This window comes from Lytechinus variegatus, chromosome 4 (genome assembly GCF_018143015.1).
Source record: "Lytechinus variegatus isolate NC3 chromosome 4, Lvar_3.0, whole genome shotgun sequence".
NCBI lineage: Eukaryota > Metazoa > Echinodermata > Echinoidea > Temnopleuroida > Toxopneustidae > Lytechinus > Lytechinus variegatus.
In genome coordinates this window covers 52,209,869-52,219,903 of record NC_054743.1, presented here as the reverse complement: position 1 = coordinate 52,219,903, position 10,035 = coordinate 52,209,869, and positions in this window count along the sequence as shown.

The window sequence follows — 10,035 nt, the reverse complement described above, 5'->3', positions numbered from 1 at the left end:
AAGATCAAATCCAATCCAACAAAAAGTGGACTCTTTAAAAATAAAACCCAACCAAGCAGGTAAAATGAAAATTTCCTCGAATTCGGATGTAAACTAAAAAAGTTACGACATTTCAAATTGACTAATTTTTCATGAAAGAGTTATATGCACATCACAGTGATATGCAAATTAGAGAGTCGATTGTGTCACTCACTCACTCACTTATTACTTATTTTGTATTTTATTTTTCTTTTAATTACAGTATTTCACTTTTAGAGGTTTGTCAGTGCAAAACTTTTCAGCAAATCGTAAAACAATGGCTTATTACACATATTCAGGGAGGAATCAAAATTTGATTCAAAATTATAATAACGAGAAAATTTCAAATATTTCACATTTCCCATTATAACGTACAATATAAATAGCGAATGGGTGACGTGATCGGACTCTATATTTTGTATACCGACCAGAATGTTTTTGTAAAATTAAGCAAAAGTATTGAAGGTCATAAGTTTCTTATTATACATCTAATATTGATGAAATTTTAAACGTTATGCTCGTTTATTTTTTCTCTTTTAATGCACATGAACTTTTATGCTAACCATACTTCCCCTACACAAAGAAGAAAGAAATAGAAAAAGAGGGGTTATCTGTTTATACAATAGGTGGAGGAAGATCATGGTGGTAACAACGACGATGATGATAATAATAATAATGATAAAAAGGAGAAGCAAAAGAAAAAGAAAAAGAAGAAGAAGAAAAAAGAAGAAGAAAAAGCAGAAGAAGAAGGAAAAAGAAAAAAGAAAAGTAATCGAAAAAGTCGACAAGATAGTTCTAATATTATACTTCTATATCTTATGAATATTTCACCATAAAGCTTGCTTATATGGCATATGGGGTATAAGACGTATATAAAACTCTGCATTGATTAACCTTTAGTTTTGTAAGATCAATTGATGAGGAAACTAGCCTCTCAGTGAGCCTCGTCTAGACGTTGCGAAAAGGAGATATTACCCCCCCCTAAAATAGTGTCTGACGAGGCCAATAAAATTAAAACCCGAGCAATGGTCCGCAGTGTTTCCTCGAAAGGCGCCAAGCTACAACACTTAATTCCATCAACCATGATGAGCTATGTCTCGATTCGTCCTTTTCCAATGCCACCATTTCGATTTACATTACCTGGGTCCCGTAACACAAAGGTTAGCAATTGATCGTAAGCTTATTTTTACGATTTGATTTGATTTGATTTGACTTTATTTTACATATTTCACAAGTACAAACAAAATTTGAAAACAACATCAGAAAACTCATGAGAATACAAATCAGACAAGGCATAACAATGAATTCAAATTAAAGAGAATAGCGATTTGGAATTAAAGACAAATAAAAGGAGTGAAATATGAGGGAACCTGCATAAAAAAGCAAGGCTTGTTAAGTCTGCAGGATCCAGAAAAAAATTCGGTCTTAATGAGGAGAGGACAGGTAAGAAATTGATTATAACAAAGTAATGCCAAAATGTGACGATTGTGTAAGGAATACAAAAAAGTAATAAAATATATAAGTAAAAAAGAGTCCGCCACTCTATCACTATTATTAATTACTCATTACTCAGCCAGAGCGTATTAACAAAGTACATGAATATAAAAGTTTACAAAGGGAAATTATAAGAATTGATAAGCATCGCTTTTAATTTACGTTTGAATATATTAAGTGAGGTACTCTGTACCATATCATGGGGAAGATCGTTCCAAAACCTGGGCCCTTCAAATGCGATTGTTCTTTGAGCAAGGAGAGTGCGAGTACGCGGAAGGTGATAGGAGTCACTTAGCCGGGTGGGATATGTGTGGATTAGGTTGTTCCTTTGAAACATAGAAACAAATGTATCAGGCAATTCACCTCTTGAAAGCTGAAACATAAATATACCAACTTGAAATGCATATATATCAGAAATTTTGAGTACTTTATTTTGGAAAAATAATGGGTTTGTATGGGAATAAAAACCAACTTGATTAACCACTCTAATTGCTCGTTTTTGTATCGTGAATATTTTATCAATTAAGGTTGTATTGCAATTACCCCAGGCCAATATTCCATAATTCATATGGGATAGAACAAGTGTAGAATATAATGTTTTTAAAATGTGATCAGGAAAAAAATATTTTAGTTTATTCAAAATGCCAGTGTTACGAGAAGATAACTTACATATATAATCAATTTGACATTTCCATGATAATTCATGATCAATGTAAAGACCGAGAAATTTGGTGGAATTTACTTGTTGCAAATTAACATTGTTTATAATTACATGGTCCGGCAAAGAATTCAAAGAGTTACTGAAAAGCATAAAATTTGTTTTGTTTACATTGAGTGACAACTTATTTGCTTGAATCCATGTCTGAACAGACCGCAATTCCCTATTCAAAATGGTAAGTAGTAAATTAGGGTTACGGTGTGACAAAAAAAGGTTCGAGTCATCCGCGAAAAGAATAAATGATAGGTCATTTGATGAATTATTAAAATCATTAATATACAACAAGAAAAGCAGTGGGCCTAGGAGTGATCCTTGCGGTACACCGCAAGAAATAGTTTTCATTTGAGATTTATGGCCTTCTATTGAAACAAATTGTTTTCTGTTAGTTAGGTAACTCGTGAACCATTCCAAGGCCTTTCCACGCACACCATAATGTGATAACTTGTAAAGCAAAATATCATGATTGATCGTGTCAAAGGCCTTGGAAAGGTCCAGGAATACACCAACTGTGTGCAGAGAATTATCAATAGCATTTGCCACTTTGTGAATAAAAGAAAGTAAGGCGTGTACAGTGGAATGTTTTTTTCTAAAACCGAATTGGGAATCGCATAATATATGATTATCAGATAAGAAATTTATCAAACGAGAATATATTAATCTTTCAAGAATTTTAGACAGGGAAGTAAGGAGTGAAATTGGACGATAGTTGCTGACAATCCGTTTATCGCCTTTTTTAAACACTGGAACAACCTTGGCTACTTTCATATTTTGAGGAACCAGACCAGTTACCAAAGATTGGTTGAATATAAAAGTCAAGGGAGTTAAAATTTCATTAATGACACGTTTTATGACACAATTCGTAAGTTCGTCGCATCCAGGACTTTTTTTAGGTTTTAAATTATTTACAATATTTTTAATTTCAAATTCAGTGATCGGAGTAAGGAAAATGGTTTTAGGGTTGGGATTTTTTAGAAAGTATTGGAATCTTTTGTCAGGTTCAGGAATATTATGGCAAAGAGTCGCACCAATATCGACAAAATAGTTGTTAAACACGTCAGCCATATCTGCGGGATTTACAACCGTTACATTATTATTTATAATTTCTTTAGTGAACTCCTTCGATTTCTTTGTTTGTAAAACATTATTTATCACCTTCCATGTACTCGATGCATCATTTTTATACTTATCAAATTGATTAGCAAAATACTGTTTTTTAGCTAAACGTAACAGGGATGTAAGAACGTTCCGATAACGAATATATTTTCGTTTTAAATGACTATTTTCAGGATTCTTTTTGTATTTACAATATAAATTGTTTTTACGATTTATTGACTTCAGGAGCGATTTGGAAACCCACGGAAGTCTGGGTATTTTTTTATAATTAGATCGGGAAAATTTTCTTAGTGGTATAGTTTCTTGATAAATCGACATAAATATGTCCATAAACTTGTCAAAACAAACATTAACGTCGTGAATATTGTATATTTCGCTCCAGTCAACCAATGCCAGTCTCTCCCGAAATCTAATAATATTGTCATCCGATAAGTCACGAAATGTATGTTTAATATTGTTATCTTTAGAGACTCTATCAAATACAATTTCAACAAATATTGGGAAATGGTCGATTGATTGTACATTGTAGTCAATGGAATCAATCGTAGAAAAAATGTTCTACGATCATTGCTAACTTGGTGTTAGGGGCCCCGGATTGTTGTATACAGGGAAAGTTCACCCTGACGAGAACTTGTTGGAAAAAAATGACAGAAAAAATAATTTGATATATTGGTGAAGGTTTGAGGAATTTCCATTATAGAAGATTATTAAAATACAAAGTCTTTGATTTGTGACGTCATAAACGAGCAGCCGCCCCATATGATATGTAATACAAAATGTATAACTTTCATTTTTAATGGTTTTTGATGAATTGTTTTTTATAATTTTTATTAGGAGCGGGTGGATATCTTTTGAGTATTGAAAAACTGAATTTACAATAAAAATCATTTTCAATTTTCTGAGAAAATGACGATATGTAGAGAAGCTGCTCACCTATGACGTCACAAATCAAATAATTTTAGATTCGAATAATTTTTTTTTATTCTGTGATGGAATTTCCTCAAACCTTTGCCAGTATTGTTTTCCTTATATTTCCTGCTCTTTTTACAATAAACTTTTGTCAGGGTGAACTTCCCCTTTCATACTGTTGCCGCTCTGAAGCCCGGGAAAGCTTTCATCAACATTGTTTTGTCTTACTACACTGCAAAAACTTCGGTGTTGATTTAACACCAACCCGGAATCTATATATGTCCACACCAGAGAACTATTGAAACAACACCAGCTTGGAATCAAACCGATGATGTTTTAATACTAATTGGTGTTGTATAAACACCTTTCTGGTGTTAGACCACAACGAACACTTCTCTGGTGTGGACATATATAGATTCCGGGCTGGTGTTTAATCAACACCGGAGTTTTTGCAGTGTAGATGTCAGATTTGAAAACTTTCGTCGATTATGATTGACCGAGAAGCTCCGTATATGTGGTAACTTTCGAAAAACAGGTCTAGCCGGATACACTTTCATGAAAGGTTCTCCAAGGAACCGGTACCGCCTGCCTGACTATAACATCAAACATGTACTAGCATTAAATGGGATTGAAGTTTATTTCATCCAATCCGTCATGCAGTATTCTTATCTCCCTCTTTTCTTTCCACCCCTCCTCTCTTCTCTTTTATCCTTCCACCACGTACCCTCACCCCTCCCTCTCTTCTCTTTTATCCTTCCACCCTCACCCCTCCCTCTCTTCTCTTTTATCCTTCCACCCTCACCCCTCCCTCTCTTCTCTTTTATCCTTCCACCCTCACCCCTCCCTCTCTTCTCTTTTATCCTTCCATGTGCACCCTCACCCCTCCCTCTCTCCTCTTTTATCCTTCCACCCTCACCACTCCCTCTCTTCTCTTTTATCCTTCCACCCTCACCCCTCCCTCGCTTCTCTTTTATCCTTCCACTCTCACCCCTCCCTCTCTTCTCTTTTATCCTTCCACTCTCACCCCTCCCTCTCTTCTCTTTTATCCTTCCACTCTCACCCCTCCGTCTCTTCTCTTTTATCCTTCACCCTCACCCCTCCCTCTCTTCTCTTTTATCCTTCCACCCTCACCCCTCCCTCTCTCCTCTTTTATCCTTCCACCCTCACCCTCCCTCTCTTCTCTTTTATCCTTCCACCCTCACCCCTCCCTCTCTTCTCTTTTATCCTTCCACCCTCACCCCTCCCTCTCTTCTCTTTTATCCTTCCACCCTCACCCCTCCCTCTCTTCTCTTTTATCCTTCCACCCTCACCCCTCCCTCTCTCCTCTTTTATCCTTCCACCCTCACCCCTCCCTCTCTTCTCTTTTATCCTTCCACCCTCACCCCTCCCTCTCTTCTCTTTTTTCCTTCCACCCTCACCCCTCCCTCTCTTCTCTTTTACCCTTCCACCCTCACCCCTCCCTCTCTTCTCTTTTATCCTTCCACCATCACCCCTCCCTCTCTCCTCTTTTATCCTTCCACCCTCACCCCTCCCTCTTTTATCCTTCCATCCTCACCCCTCCCTCTCTTCTCTTTTATCCTTCCACCCTCACCCCTCCCTCTCTTCTCTTTTATCCTTCCACCCTCACCCTCCCTGTCTTCTCTTTTACCTTCCACCCTCACCCCTCCCTCTCTTCTCTTTTATCCTTCCACCCTCACCCCTCCCTCTCTTCTCTTTTATCCTTCACCCTCACCCCTCCCTCTCTTCTCTTTTATCCTTCCACCCTCACCCCTCCCTCTCTTCTCTTTTATCCTTCCACCCTCACCCCTCCCTCTCTTCTCTTTTATCCTTCCACCCTCACCCCTCCCTCTCTTCTCTTTTATCCTTCCACCCTCACCCCTCCCTCTCTCCTCTTTTATCCTTCCACCCTCACCCCTCCCTCTTTTATCCTTCCACCCTCACCCCTCCCTCTCTTCTCTTTTATCCTTCCACCCTCACCCCTCCCTCTCTTCTCTTTTATCCTTCCACCTCACCCCTCCCTCTCTTCTCTTTTATCCTTCCACCCACACCCCTCCCTCTCTCCTCTTTTATCCTTCCACCCTCACCCCTCCCTCTCTTCTCTTTTATCCTTCCACCCTCACCCCTCCCTCTCTTCTCTTTTATCCTTCCACCCTCACCCCTCCCTCTCTCCTCTTTTATCCTTCCACCCTCACCCCTCCCTCTCTTCTCTTTTATCCTTCCACCCTCACCCCTCCCTCTCTTCTCTTTTATCCTTCCACCCTCACCCCTCCCTCTCTTCTCTTTTATCCTTCCACCCTCACCCCTCCCTCTCTTCTCTTTTACCCTTCCACCCTCACCCCTCCCTCTCTCCTCTTTTATCCTTCCACCCTCACCCCTCCCTCTCTTCTCTTTTATCCTTCCACCCTCACCCCTCCCTCTCTTCTCTTTTTTCCTTCCACCCTCACCCCTCCCTCTCTTCTCTTTTATCCTTCCACCCTCACCCCTCCCTCTCTTCTCTTTTTTCCTTCCACCCTCACCCCTCCCTCTCTTCTCTTTTATCCTTCCACCCTCACCCCTCCCTCTCTTCTCTTTTATCCTTCCACCCTCACCCCTCCCTCTCTTCTCTTTTATCCTTCCACCCTCACCCCTCCCTCTCTCCTCTTTTATCCTTCCACCCTCACCCCTCCCTCTCTTCTCTTTTATCCTTCCACCCTCACCCCTCCCTCTCTTCTCTTTTATCCTTCCACCCTCACCCCTCCCTCTCTCCTCTTTTATCCTTCCACCCTCACCCCTCCCTCTCTTCTCTTTTATCCTTCCACCCTCACCCCTCCCTCTCTTCTCTTTTATCCTTCCACCCTCACCCCTCCCTCTCTTCTCTTTTACCCTTCCACCCTCACCCCTCCCTCTCTCCTCTTTTATCCTTCCACCCTCACCCCTCCCTCTCTTCTCTTTTATCCTTCCACCCTCACCCCTCCCTCTCTTCTCTTTTTTCCTTCCACCCTCACCCCTCCCTCTCTTCTCTTTTATCCTTCCACCCTCACCCCTCCCTCTCTTCTCTTTTTTCCTTCCACCCTCAACCCTCACTCTCTTCTCTTTTATCCTTCCACCCTCACCCCTCCCTCTCTTCTCTTTTATCCTTCCACCCTCACCCCTCCCTCTCTTCTCTTTTATCCTTCCACCCTCACCCCTCCCTCTCTCCTCTTTTATCCTTCCACCCTCACCCCTCCCTCTCTTCTCTTTTATCCTTCCACCCTCACCCCTCCCTCTCTTCTCTTTTATCCTTCCACCCTCACCCCTCCCTCTCTCCTCTTTTATCCTTCCACCCTCACCCCTCCCTCTCTTCTCGCTCACAACGATTTACCTTCCCATCTTCCCTTTCACTTCTTCTTTCTTCCTGTTTGTCTCCTTTTTTCCATCTCCCCTTCTCTCTCACTCATCTTATGATAATGAAATTTACAAATAAGCTCTTTTTTTAATCGTTATCTAATCTTTTATTGTATATAGCAAGGAGATACAAGCGATCCCCGCAAAAATCTTCAGGTCCAGTCAATCTTCACTTTCAATTGCCATTATAATCCCTATGATGATTGTGGAGATTAACGGAAACACAGATTGTACAATTTGTTCTATATAAATCTAAATATTGTTCTCTCGCCATTCGTTACTAAGATTATTTTTCAAATAGTCATTATAGTTGAATTCCGCTCATGGGCCCATTCAGAAACGGACACAATCAAACGTAAATGAAAATAAAATCAAACGAGACTTTTTTCAACCAATTAAAGGAGCGCATTAAGAACGTACGCTTAATATATATTTTTTTTAGCTGCGGTTGAAATCAGTTGTGCCATTTGAGGATTTCCATCCCCAAAGTCTGAAAATTTGGGAATTTTGAGAAGCCTTTGGGGATGGAAAATATTATTTGGGGATTAAAATAAATTTGGGGATTTTTGAAGGTTTTGATAAAAAGCACTAAGATTGGTTTTTTTCAGTAATATGATGCTAATATACGATGCTTTATCCAACTCTATGCATACGATCTAATGTAGATCATTAGAATGTACATCAGCGCATTTCCTATATGCAATTCAACCGATGTATTCACTACATTGAAAAAAAAAAACGCTGTGTATGTTGTGAACAAACGAAAACATATTAACTAGTTTTGGACAATAACCATGATAAATGTCCTTACTTTTTCACAAATTATTGTGATTTGAAAAAAAAAAATGGGATTTAGGGTCCAATTTGGAGATTCCTCGAGTGCCTTTTGGAGATGTTCTTCAGCTTGCACTGGACATGCTGGACTGGTTGAAATGCATTTTCTTTTCTCAGATCAATGTAAAGAATCAAGTTGCTCTTGTTTTGATGATGGGCCTATAATTCAGCATTATCGTCACTACCACGACTGAATATTTCTATTAATTAAAGCAATCGACCATTTTTTTACTTACATTTTCAAAAAGAAAATCTTTCATTCATTCTGAAAATAAAATTTGAGAAGAATATCTACATAGTTCCCATACTAGATATAGTTACAGACAACTCATTATGCATTTGTAAATTAATTGTATTTTTTTCTCCATGATGACATCTACGAATCATGATACCAACTACGCATGGAGAATCTGTTTCATTTTAATTGCACCGGGAAAAGGTTCATTATTCATTGATTCGCGGTGCGTGGTACAACAGCCACCGCTAAATGCTATATATTATGACAAAGAATTTTGATGAAATTACGCAATAAATTAAATACATTAAAAAATATTGTCTTTCGATGATAATCACCATAGAAATTGAAACCATTCAATGCCCCCCGCCGCCCCTGCCCCGAACATTTTCACCGAGATTTTGTAATTTTCACCCCGACTGTGGAATTTTCACCGAGACAGAACGCTTATAAAATATATTCAATTTGATTTTGACAAATTATGATTTTGATGAATTCCTTCACACCTGGAATCAAATGGTCCTCTAAAATACTGATCCAAATCAATCATATAGGTCCAAGGATCATGGAAATGTTTCCCACTTAAAGTCCACTTGGAGTCCAAAGTTCACAATTGACATACCCCTAAATAACATATACTTCTAGTTTACTTTACAGCAAAATGGACGGAAACAACATTATTATTGCAAGCATATTATTATTTACAATATAGAAAACGCAGATAACAAGGATTTGTTTGAAAGCTCTGGGTGATACAACATGATAAATGAACAATTAAAACAAACAACGCAGACGGCACTACAATAGTCTACATAACTTGAACATACAGACTGATACAATCAACGGTGGTTGATATACATACACACAATTCATACACATGATCCTTGTCGATATCAGACAAACTATTTGGCGTTTAGACATAAAAACACAACAATTGCAAGGCTTTGGTCTAATGAAGAAATACAATATTTATATTGAACAAAATTGCGTGAAATTGTGTGATAGTGGGAGTTGGTGAAATAAATTACCGGAAAAGGGCACTTCGAAACTTTTATTTACATAAACAGTAATATATATACATATATGTATATTACTGTTAATGTAAATAAAATTATATATAATACAGTATATATGTGAACATTTTCAAAACAAGATGCAGCAAAAAAAAATAAGAGAGAGAGAAAAAGAGAGATAGAGGGAGAGGGGGGGGGGCATGGATAGATGAGAGTGGAGTTGGAGAGATGGACTAAGAGAGAGGGAGAAGGAGTGAGGGGAAAAATAATAGAGCAAGAGCAATAAGAGACAAGAAGGGGGGGGGGGGGTCGTGCACCTAACATACTGTTTACGACAT